The sequence below is a fragment of the Falco punctatus genome (assembly GCF_963210335.1).
Source record: "Falco punctatus genome assembly, chromosome: 6".
Classification (NCBI taxonomy): Eukaryota; Metazoa; Chordata; class Aves; order Falconiformes; family Falconidae; genus Falco; species Falco punctatus.
In genome coordinates this window covers 5,744,632-5,757,023 of record NC_137585.1, presented here as the reverse complement: position 1 = coordinate 5,757,023, position 12,392 = coordinate 5,744,632, and the positions used below count along the sequence as shown (strand labels likewise).

The window sequence follows — 12,392 nt, the reverse complement described above, 5'->3', positions numbered from 1 at the left end:
AGGATGATGTGACAGGTGAGAGCTATTGAGGTATTAAGAAGCGTTACCAAGAAAGCAGAAACAAACTATTCTCAGCATGGACAAGATGCAGGGGGCTGGTCAAAACTCTGAGAGGAACTCTTTAGTTCAACAAAGAAATAAACTGACAGAGAAACCCAGAGAATCATCTTTGGAGGGAATGTCCAAAGACTGGTAAAAAACACTGCTCCTGTGTGTGTGTGTTGGGGGGTTTAAAGCAGAAGAAAATCATCCCTGCTGCAGTGTACAGGAGCATCCTAGAGGACCATGGAGATTTCTAATTATTTACTTTTCAGTGTGTGACAAAGCTGTGTAGTGTGAGGTGACCCTTACTAACAGAAGAGGAAACACTGCACATCTTCTGGTGTTAGATCGTCTGTGCACACTTCCCAGTGCTTTCTGTCTGGCTTTGCATGTGATCCTATGATTTTCTATTTATTCTATGAATTTCTATTATATAATAGAGATTCCTATTCCAGAAACTCACAAGTGCTTCTAAGGATGAAAACACTCCTTCAGTATCACATCTGCAGAAGAGCAGGAAGAAGTGGAAGGAGCTTGGTGCACCCTGCCTGCCCAGCCATCCCCTCATCCTTGCCAGGAGTGCCTTTTCCCTCGACATCTCTGCTGGGGGGCTGCTGAGTAAAGCCTTCTACAGGGAGGGCTCCAGGGGTGCCTGGATATACAGGATGGCTGTAGATCACAGGATGGCTGTGCTACAGATGCACCAGATACAGTGATCTAAACTGTGTGCCTGGGGAAAGCACATTGCAATGTGCAGTGCTTTGAGGCTGCTGCTATGCCTCCTGACTGAGGAATGGAAAAAAGCCAGAAGACTTTAGGACCAAGATGTTTAAAGGTTATTGAAGTCCTTTTTAATAATAACTTAAAGATGGTAAGCCCAGGGAGTGAAAAAAGTAGTGAGAAAGAACAGCTCTCCTGCAGCAGGAAGCTTAGGAGAAGCTCTGGGTGACTATTTAAATGTGGCTGTGACATACTAGCCCTTGTAAGTGGTGAATCCAAACACTTGTGGCTTTTTTTCCCCCTAGCACATTCTATTCAACGTGTTCCTTTTGGCTGGAGGTCTTTTTAGCGCTGACTTAACAGTGTCCACAAAGGGTCTATCGCAGCATACACTGCAGGCTTGCCTTCCCCCTCCCTGCTTTTTCAATAGGGCTGTACACAGCAGAGGAGCAAAGTAGGAAACAAAATGGCTCGAAGCCACGTGTGCATTTCCCATAGCTTGGTGCCAGTCTCTAGAATAAGTGATTAAGCCCTGAGGCTACTGAGTCTGGTGTTCAGCTGCCTGTGGCCCCAAAGGATCTTTCCAATCAAAGCCATGTCTGTGCTCTGGTGACAACCCTACCTGAAGGATGGGAGAGGGGTATGGCACAACATAATGCCTTTGGCACTGTGCCGCTCAGGAGTGACAGCTGCGATCATCAGGCCTGATTCATCAGTTTTACGGACCCTGGAAAGCACTGAAGTTACACAAGCTGGACGTGGTCCCAGGCAGTCACGCCCAGGTTCTCAGGTGAAAAAAAGCTGTGTCATACAGGTCCCCTCTGGAGAGCTTTTCAGGTTCTGACAGACACTTATGCCTCCTTTGAGGGTGTTCTCATCCTACACTGGCAGGAGGGAACAGAGAAGAATGCAGCTTAAATATTGCACAATGCTTTACCTTGCTGTGCATCTGAAGCTCTTGCAACGCTATAAACACTAATTCAATTAAGTTCAGAGTCCTTCTGAAATGAAACAATGTCTCCTCTCACAAGTCGTTCAGAGCAGCAGACCGCAGGGGTCTTGTAAAAACTATTCCTAAGTGAAAATGTTACTAAAATCAATGAAATTACACTCCACTTTCACCATCCAACATTGCATTTGGCATTGGCCTTCCAGTAAGATCTCAGTACAACTGTTTGTTAATAAGCTGTACAAAGTTTGGGATAGGAGGAATAGAGAGAGGTGGTCTAGGTCTTCTCACGCTTTGCTGTAAGTCAGCAGTATCTAAGAGTTTATAGTAGGACCTGTGACCTGTCTTCTATATCTGATATCTTAAGAGTAGATTTAACTCTTCCCGTTCTCACCCGAACTAGTAACTAAGTGGGGAGGAAATACAAGATCTCTCTCCTTCTTTCTGTGCTTGTACTTCAACCATGTAAGAGGAACCAGGGAAAAAAATGTAGGCCAAGAGTGATTTCACAGAAGGTTTTCTATAAGGTCTCCAGCATCCAAGAGATGCTGCTGTTGTGAAGAATTCAGATCCGTGAGAGGAGTCCATGTCTTACCCATTGCTTGTTGTGAATTCATACATACGATGTTGTGAGAGCCCTATCAGCCACCTTGCAGAAAATCTGTGGAGCAAACATCAGCACCAATGGTAGCACTGAAGTAAAGGCGGGTGGAGAAAATGTCCAGGGCAAGCCAGAGGAAGATGTGGATACATGAGGGCAATCTCTGGGTCAGTCAAGCCCAGGTGGGCATGAAGATCCCCAACACAAATCAATAAACTGAGCTTCTACGACGATCAGAGCCAGCATGCACCACCATCATTCTCTCCTTCCAGCAGCAAGGCTGACACCCTGTCCTAGTGGAGCTGGTGTTAGCGGGGTCAGGCAGTCGCATGGAGCAAGCAGCAGAGCTAGTCCTGGCTGGTAAGGAGAGGCCATGCCACCGAGACCCATTGAACCCATCAGAACCAGAAGCTGAGAAAAAGCCAGTTGCCCCAGTGAGGAGATGGAGTCTATACCAATAGGTAGAAGCCTTTGCTATGGATTCCTTCTCTTTGGGGGTAGAAAGTCCTGGTACACACACAGTTCAGCTCTGCAGTGGGGATGTGGGATTGGTCTACCTGGAACAAAAGCTGAATAGGTTATGAAAGAGGATATCTTAGGTGGAGCTGCTTTAGAGCCAGTTTATCAAATTACATAGACCTGCAACTCTGGTTACTTTGGTTTTGCTGGGGGCAGCTCTGGTGATTGGAAAGATTGTGCTCTGCTCCTTGGGGCATGGGGAAGCTGTTGGCTAAAGGTGGTGCTGTGGGTTAGGCTCTCTTTCAGATTAGAAAAACAAAAGACAAAAGTTCATTTCCAGGAGGAAAATGAACAGTGAGAAAGGCAGTGCTGACTTTACTGTCCTTGCCAGATCCTGATCAAGAATCCTTGTTGCTATCTTCTTCAGGTCACCCTGTCATTTCAGGTGGGATACACACCCCTGGTCCCCCCTGAAGTTCAACTGCTGTATGTGGCTGTGGGCACAAGTAGCAGCTATAGGGTTTCACCCCAGCAGTAGCTGCAGTTCAGGATGAGAGAGACTTTTTCTTCTTTGTGCAGGTCTAGGTGTAAAGCAGTGGGGGGTGAAAGATCCTGTAGAAATACCACTGTCCAGCTGCTCTGTGGAGCAGAAGTTCACTGTAGAGCCCTGTGAGAAGACAGAGGAGGCGGGAGCAGAGTCAAAATATTTTCCTCATTGAAACCTTAGTTGACTGATGATGGGATGCTGATGGGATGGTCTGTGATAATTGAACAGGATATTCATGAGAGCACCTTGCCTCCCCTGCAGCACCACAGCCAAACGTCAGGTTTCAGGGGCAAGAGTAAGCATCGCCCTTTACGTTTTACAAGTAGGGTGACACAAAGCTACAAGCAAAGGACTGAACAACTTGCATTCCCCACGTGGATTTCCTCTCTCATATCTCCTTGGTGCCTTGGAGAAGCTGCTCCATCTCACTTCCCTCCTCCGCTGTGAGGAGTGGGGGAGCGGGTAAGGCTCAGCCCAGAGCTATCACACATTGACTCACCCACATCCCAGCCAGCCCGCTTACTGACAGGGGCAGCTCCCCAGCTGAGCACTGTCCAGAGGCTGACACAGGGTCCTCGGGGCCACTGCTAGCCCAGTGCTCGTGGAAATGACAGCCAGGGTTGTGCAGCAAGGCGGCACGGGCCAGAGAGAGTATTGCCCACACCTCTTTCAGCTGTAGCATAGTCAGTCATGCATATCTGCTCCAGGAGACCCTGCTCAGCTATTTAGCTGCCTGTTTTTTCTTGGTATTTCCCACTGTCGCACCCTTTGGATGTGGATCAGTGATTCTCTCTCCCTTGCACTCTCCCCTCCTCTGTATCGCATCACTGTCATTGTGCCTCTTACTTATTTGCCTGTCTTCCATTCAGTGCCTTGGCTTTGGACAGGTTTTACCTCTCTTTTTCTTTCCTTTTCTCCTCTTCATTTAGTTCCTTTGTTCTTCCCTCTACTCTCATTCCTTTCCTTCTCTGCCTCGAGCTCTGTCTTCTCCCTCCCCTAGCCTTCCACCGTACCACACCAGCTCCTTGTAGTGCCCCTTCTACCCACCTTGGGTTTCAGCCCCACACCTCCCCTTCCCTGCCCACCCCTGCATGGGCAAAGCCTGGGGATGCACTGGGGGGGGGGTGGGGGGGGTGGGGGGTGGGGGGGAGGGGAGATTGCTGCTGCAATAGCAGAGCCCACCCTCTAAGAAGCTTCCCAAACCACTGGGAATTAGTCTGTGCCTTGCTTTCCCTGATTGCTGGGAATGTTTGTTTAACTTCAATGAACTTGCAAATGCTTTCTCAGATTGCCCCCATTTCCAGTGACATAAACTAAAATAATAATAATAATAGAACAAGTACAGCCCTGAGCTTGCCATCAAGCAGGGAGGGAGCTACTTGATGCTTAGCACTCTCTCATCACAAGATTGAGATATTCCACGGCGTTGGCCGTCACTACCAGAAGGAGGTACCAGAGCAGATTCAAGGTTATCAGGCAGGTTAAAAAGAAGATTCAGAGACTGGATGGACTTGGAACTTGAGCCTTTCATTGTTATTCTGCTGGCTGCAAAAACCATGGGCAAACCAACAAGGAACACAAGCGGATGCTGAGCTAGTCTAATTGCCCATGGACTGATGGTCCCAGCATAAAACTTCTCACAACTTCTAGATGCATTCAGGGAAGGCCAAGGTAACCTCAGAGACAAGCAGTGGAAGGGCTTGTAGTATCCCTGCCTGCAGTTTACTCAGTCTGGGGACAAGCTTTCCATTCCCAGAGCTGGATGCAGCCCCGTGTTTCCATGGAGGGAATAGGGTAGGAGCTGCAGGACACAAGATACTGCTTCTTGTGGAAATGTTTCTAGGGACCTTGATAAGCCTGGACTTGGAGGAGGCCCAGCAGCTGCCTGCACCAAATCTCAGGGAAGCAACTCTGAGCCGTAAATTAGCCTCTGGCCCTTGGCTGCAGCTAGAGCAGAAGCAAATGTGTCCAGCCCTCATGGGGGCAGGCACTCTCAGTCACCGGGGAGGTTAATAGCAATTCCCTGAATTTTTTTGTGGAGTCCCAAACTAAGCAAGCAATAAGAAAGACAGCAAGAGAGAGAAGGTAGGGAGGGAGAGTAATCAGTGATTCAGGGTTTCGTTACCCACTGATGGTCAGCAGACCATACGATTCAGAGTCTGAAGATGTTACTTTAAAATAATTCACATAGCAGCAACCATTCTTGCCCAAACTGCCCTGAACAGGACCGCTCAAACCACATAGGTAAAATTTCTTTTCAGTTCAATGACCTCCAAGCTTGTCTACAGCAGAAATCACATATTCTTTGAATGGACTTTTCTAATCAAAGCATAGTTCAAAGAAAATTTTTCACCATGTCCTTTTGCTGAATTTCATCAACATGGTCTATTTTGGGAGTGGATTTACACTGTCAGCTTGGATACCTTCCTGCTTCATTTCCAGGCTTTGGTCCCTTGATCTGAATGCCTGCTGGCTGGCTCCTTCTGGAGCGACACAAGTATTTCCTTCCAAAAAGAAGGCTAGGCACAACTGACAGCATAGTATGTGCCAGGGTCCAACCTGAAGAAAAAGCATAGATGTTGATCGTGCCCAACATCCAAGGACTTCAACACAGTCCAAACAGACCTCGTGTCCTCACACACTTAGGTCATACCCCAGGATATACACGTGCCCTTGACATTAACTACAAAAGCATCACCTTGGCATGCCACAACCCAGTCCTGTCTCTGGGACTTTGGGTGCTTTGAATTGAAAGATAAGTGAATGTAGAGGAATGAAGGCAGTTAATTATCATTGATAACATACAGCTGTGGGCTGGCTTCAGGGGCGGTGGGTTGGCTGACGTGGATAAGGTGCAGCTGTGGCTGGTTCCTGCTAAGTAGTTAAATAGCTCTGAGGGGTGAGGAAGAGGAGCAGCTAAGGAAGAGAGACCTGGAAGAAGCAGAGGGAGGAGAGAGAGTGCATCCTGGATGTAGGAGAGACAAGGAGAAAGATGCAGCAAAGGCAAGAAGCAGGGTGGACTGGCATGAAGAAATGGCATGGCCAGTAGATGAACTGTTGAAATTTCCTGGGGGATCGGAGGCTGTGCTGGGGCAGGGTGTGGGAACTACTTACTGAAGTTAACATGGTATGGGATGGTAAAAGCCTTGTCACAGCTGGCTAGTTTTGATAGTGCTGTGACAAGTGAACACGTCCTGTGTTCCACAGAGCCCAGATCAGACCCAAGGCAAGTGTTTTTCCCCAGTGACATCCACGTGCCACTCTGCTCTAGAAAGCATGAGTCCTGGACATCATCCACTTTGCATCATCTTCAGGGGCAAGGCTCGCTCTTTCAGCCAGTCTGCAAAGGCAGCATAGGCAGTACTGAGTGCCTTTCTGTGTTTAACCACTGGAGCTATAGGAGTTTCAAGGTGGTAGATGACACCATGTTTGACCACCAGCTTAACAGAAGCAGGGTGACAAACATGAGGAAGAGTTACAAAACGGGTGAGAAATGTGTAATGGATTTATTGAGAAGGCACACTGAAAATACCTAAATGGGTCTCACTTGGAGTATTTTCTACCTCTCTTCTCAGTCACCAGTGAGTAACATCCACCCATCTGCCTGACCATCATTAGCTTATTCCATTCCAGAAACCGTAAAATAGAGGGGAAGTTTCCTACATGTGAAAGGATCTTGAGGAAAGGATGGAAACTCCATTCTTAGAGGACTTGAAACTGGAGGGCTGAAACCTTGCTAGCTGTGCCCTGGGGAACCATCCTGCATAAGTCATCAGAGACATGAATTAACCTTTTCTTTCTTGAGGGTGTTTTACCCACTACCACCATAGTCATCCTGGGGGGAAAAAAAAGGAACTCCGTTTCCTCGCCTTGCAGACAGGCTGCACTGAGAAGTGCCATCCTCTAGCCAGGTGTCTTCACACCATTTAACTGGGTTAAAAAAAAGCTGTTCTCTGTGCTAAATTGCTTCCTCACTTCACAAGGCATGAAAGCCTTTTCTCTCTCTCATGTGTCCATGCTTCAGTCCTTCTGGGGAGACATCTGCTTTTTGCTTTTTTTTTTTTTTTTTTTTAATGCATTCTTCTCCTTAAATGCTGTCTCTGAGATAAATCAGGTCATGTAGAGCCGGGCCCCCAAAAGCATTGACGTGACTCAGTCCGGTGAAATCAGTGCGAGTCGGGTGCCTAAATTTCTGTGTGTCTGGGCCCAAGTGACCTTGAATAACATCAGTAGGAACATACTTCGTGCTCTAGTGAAGATTAGAGCATGGGCCGAGATGCACCTTCACCCCACAAGCACTGCAGGCTATTAGCCGATTCCGCGCTACCTCACCCAGCTAACTGGAGGAACGATTTACACACATACCTTAGCAGTATGAGAAAGGAATGACTTGGGGTCCCTGTATCTTTGCATGGAGAATACGTGTTGTTTTTATTTCTTAATAATCAGGTATCATATCTCCCTTGGGTTGTGAAGCAGGTTATTGGTAACTGTCAGTGGTCCTACGGTATTCACAATCTGGTCAGCATTGATGGCTTCTCTGGTGAAAGCTGTGTAAGTCCTAAATCTGGACTCATGGCACACAGGTTTCAGAATGCCAGAAGAAAGCAATGCTAATCAAAGAGCTCTGGGATTTGATATTCCATTAAAAAGGAGCTCTTATCTAAGGACAGAAAGGAGCAGGATACCAGAGTGATGACTGGGTGATTCTGGGATGAACATTAGGAAGGCTGACACATGCGGTGTCTTGGTGGGCAGAGAAACACCAGGGAAGGGAGAGCTATAGACAGGGGCAGAGGAGACCGTACAATATTGAAAGACCTTTTAGTGGAACTGTAAGTTCGTTCTTGATCTCTCCATCCCAGCATCCCAAATACAAAACTATGTGATTATTTTCCCAAGGTCTGGCAATGAGGTATATCACAAGACATGAGTGAAAAAACAGCAAACAAGGACCAAAGACTCAGTCCTGTCCTTCCTTGCTCTTTGCCCACGTGTGGCTACAAACACATGGAACATCTGGAAAACATCTAGTTTCTCCATTTCTCCTTTCCTGATGTACCAGCGTGTCGAACTTTTAGAAGGGCCTGGAGTTTATAGTAACACTTCCTTCACTCTCTGCCCTTCTGTATGCTGTGGGTTTGGAGATGGAAGATGGAAAGGAGGCTAGAGATTAGAAACCTTTCTGGGGTCATGGCTCCATGCAATTTCCATGTTCCTGGTACCTAAGAACTAACCTCTGCCCTACCTGTGCCTCAAACATTAATTTCTTATCTCCTACTCTCTCAGCTATGTGATAGCAAGCAAAGTCTCACTTACAGGAACAGTCTGCCTGGGAAGGGGTGTCCTAGAAACCTGGAGGTGTGGCAGACAAGCAGATGGAGATGGTGAGAGGATCATCCCTCTAGGATTGGAAAGATGTTGCAGGCTGTGTAGATAGAGACATAAAGGCCTAACAGTATGTTTCAAAAAGGCAAAGCTTTGCACACTGGCTTCAGTGGGTATGTGGGGATGGTCCAAATAAAAAAATGGACATGTCTGACTATGTATGTCCTTTCATACAACCATACAGCTGTGTATCCACCAGCCTCATTGATTTCAAGCCCTTCTGCCATTGAAGGATCTGTGATTTGTTTCACACTTGAAACAGAGGACGTTTGCTCTCTATAAAATGACAATGCATCACATGCACACTTACAGTATCATGAATATGTCAATATTAAGTACTAGAATGAGTTTGTTTCACATAACTATGTAAATGAAGGGGGTGTGTGGTGGAATACCAATATATGAAACCTATCTTTACCAGGCCCGATTCCTGGCTTGAAGCTCTAGATTCTGTACAAACACTAGTATTAATAGTCACTTTATTCCAGCTACAATACTACAACCAAGATGTCATACACGCATGGCAGATAGATTAGACAGACAGATTTCTTGTTTTCCACTGAGATGCTTTTGAATGCATCCTGGCAGGGCTGACTCACCCTTTTAGCTTTCCAGGGAAGACAAATTGCTTTCCAGGAGCTTCACTGTATACAGGTTATTTTTGAGCAGCTTCCTTAATTAAGGTTTATCTGCTGTGTGTGTAATCCACAGATGAAAAGCCCTTGTCTTTTTTTTTTTTTTTTTTTTTTTTTTGTGTGTGTGTGTGTGAACAGAAGTTTCCCTTTGAACAATCTGTTTCTCACCCAACCCATTGTTATACAACATGACTCACATACTATATGGACACCGTGTCCTACCCCAGAAGTAGCTTCAGGCCAGTAGTCTGAAAGTAAGTCATTTTAAATGCCTGGAATGCTTCAGTGGGGAAGGACTGAATAGAAATGAGATTCCTGAGGGCCACAGTTGGCACAGACAAACTATTAGTACATTTCTTCCATCCACGTTCTTAAACTCCACCTCTGCCCCAGCCTCATGTTTCTTATCTTCTGTATCTGAAATTATGCTGAAAGCACCCTGTTGGAAATACATTTTGCAGTTGTAAACCTTGTGATCTGGCAAGGACTCAAACTGATGTCATCCCAACTGGGATAAGAGGACAATGATGTCACCGGAATAGCAAAGGAGCCTTTTAGCTCTCTAATGTGGTAGGTGTGGGTGAGAGGTTTCAGTCTGACCTCCCTGGAGAGAAAAAGTGCTCTCACATTCCCTGCCAGGTAAAAGGCTGGCTGGCAGTCACTCTGTGAGTTCATCTGTCAGAATAGCAGGAGAGCCAACCCTGCAGCTCGCTGTGCCCTGGCCTCCCGCTAGCAGTGGGAAGGAGATAAGCCTTCGCTGGGCTGCATAGGCCGGGTAACAGGGTAACTCCTCCGGAGTCAGAGGCGTCATGACAGCTGTCCTGGTTGGTGCAGGAGGTACGTGGGATGTGAGAGCAGCAAGGCCGGTGGCAAGAAAGATCTCACTTCAGTCAACGGTTTTCATCTTTGTCCAGGGACTAACAATTCTGGCACATTCACTAATGGTTTTGCAGGAATCGGGCATATAGGACTAGAATTTTAAGGTCTTGTAGTAATGTCTAAATTGTCTTTCTAGTCTTCCAATGCTGCTGCTATTCAAAATTGAACAAACCGAATCAAAGCTCAGGCATCTGTGTTACAAAGTGCTATAAAGGAGTACCTAGTGTATCTTCACGTTGCTGTGGCTACAGTGTAACACAGGCATACTCCAGCTCTCCTTACGCCAGCTGGTCCAGGTATTAGTAGTTACGTGTTGCCAGAGCCACACAGGACTTACTGCAAAAGGAGCAGGATGGATGAGCCTGCGCAGAGCTCTGCACTACCCTGGCTGGATCACAGCTGTTCTGGGACATGCTAGTTTAAAGGGACTTCCAGTTTGTTTCCATCTCCTTGTGCTGAAATAGGCTGAAAAGCTTACCCCAGCTGCTGGATCACACCGTGCAGTTAGCCATGCAAGCAAAAGACATACACTAATAGTTACAGCGTGCTTATGTCTGCATTGTCTTTACATATAACCATCACCTGCTCTCTGACAAACTGAGATGAACATGAAAGTCCACTTTCTGTACTGATTCACTTAATGTACTTGGGAAAGTGAAGATGCAACTGCTCAGCTGTGCCCCTGTGATAGGTATAACAACCATTTTGTCCCTGAGCACCATCAGGAGCACAAAAACTCCTTGTTCTGAATTCTGTGTATTAATACCAGTTGCATATTAGTTCACAGGCTTTTCCACTCACCCCCTACATCAGCATCCTGGCACCTAGCCTCACTCCCTGACCCACCCTCACCTCTGCTCAGCTGTGTGGAGTGGCTCTTTTCCTTGATGATTTGGGGCTGCTTGTTAATTGGCCATCATACCCACTCAAGCTCACCCCAGTTTACCTGGGGAATGATCCCAGGTGGGCACCAGTCCTAGGGTGGGGGAATCGATGCTCACACCCAGGTGGGGAGTTAGTGGGTACCATCTGGCATGCCAGTGGCCAAGCATTCGGTTCACTGGCACTGCTTCAGTCGCGTGTATGCCTGACCCTGTCTCACACTGTGGAAATGACCACTCCTAGTCTGTTTTCCAGCGATCGCTGCCCGTGTGGCCAGTCCTCTCCCCCGCTTTTCACAGATGTGGTGTTTCCAGTGCCACAAGCGCTCGCGGCAGTGGCCTCTTCTCCCTTATTCCTGCTGCACTCTTTTCGGATGTGTTTATAGGCTGTCCCCTCTCTCTGCTCTTCTGGTCCTGGCCCTTTCCCCAGATGGCATCTCTCAGTTGCGATGGCCTAAGTATCCTCTTCCCACCCAGGAATAAACGCTTGCTATCTTTCTCAGCCAGCTAATTTTCTTTCTTTTGTGACCTGAGCCAGTATTGAAAATCAGGTGCAGACAGCAAAGAGGCCAGTGGCTCTGCTTCCGAGTAGCTCTTTCGAATGCTTCCCAATGGGAATATTATTAGAACAGTGTCCTTTCATCAATATGCAGCTGAGCTGTTACTTGCCCAGGAGCTGCTAAATTATTGGGGTGAATCATAGTGTGTCCTGTAGATTCAGTGGGGGTTTACAAGCTGAGCATTATCTGTCTGTAGCAGACCAGCATGAAAAATTCATGTTTTCATCCCATTTAATACTCTAATGCATGACTTAAGTCTAAAAAACATGGGGAATGCCTGTTCTGTATTGCAAGGCTGATTTCCCCACAATAGTCAGAGAAATAATAATAATCTGCTGAAATTGGAAAGACTGATATCTGTCTGCCTTTATTCCTTCATTGAAACCATGAGTGGGGAGCAGAGGCAAAGTGCTTGGAGTGCTTGCAGGCAGGGCATTTGTGAGAAGTATACGCTGTGAATATCTGTGCATGTCTGACAGCATGCGTCTGCGGCGGGGCGGGCAGCAATACTATTCTCTGTTGGCAATCCTGAGCCAAAAAGCTATAAAGGACAAAACACACGGTGTCATTAGAGTCACACACCTGTGAAACAAGGTGTCATTAGAAAGAAACAAAGACTTGAAGGCAAAGGTGGATTTGGAAGGACTGTGAAAATCCCCCTCGGGAGAGTGTTTTGAAAATGAGTAGGGGGAAAAAAATCGGTATATTTCTAAATGGATGGGAAAATAAAT

General features: G+C 46.8%; 1 protein-coding gene across 10 annotated transcripts in view; it reads left to right on the top strand.

Annotated features, from left to right (window-relative positions):
* GAP43 (growth associated protein 43) overlaps positions 1 to 12,392 on the top strand; it is a 104,353-nt gene that overhangs the window by 67,807 nt on the left and 24,154 nt on the right. The gene's annotated exons all lie outside the window — the stretch shown is intronic.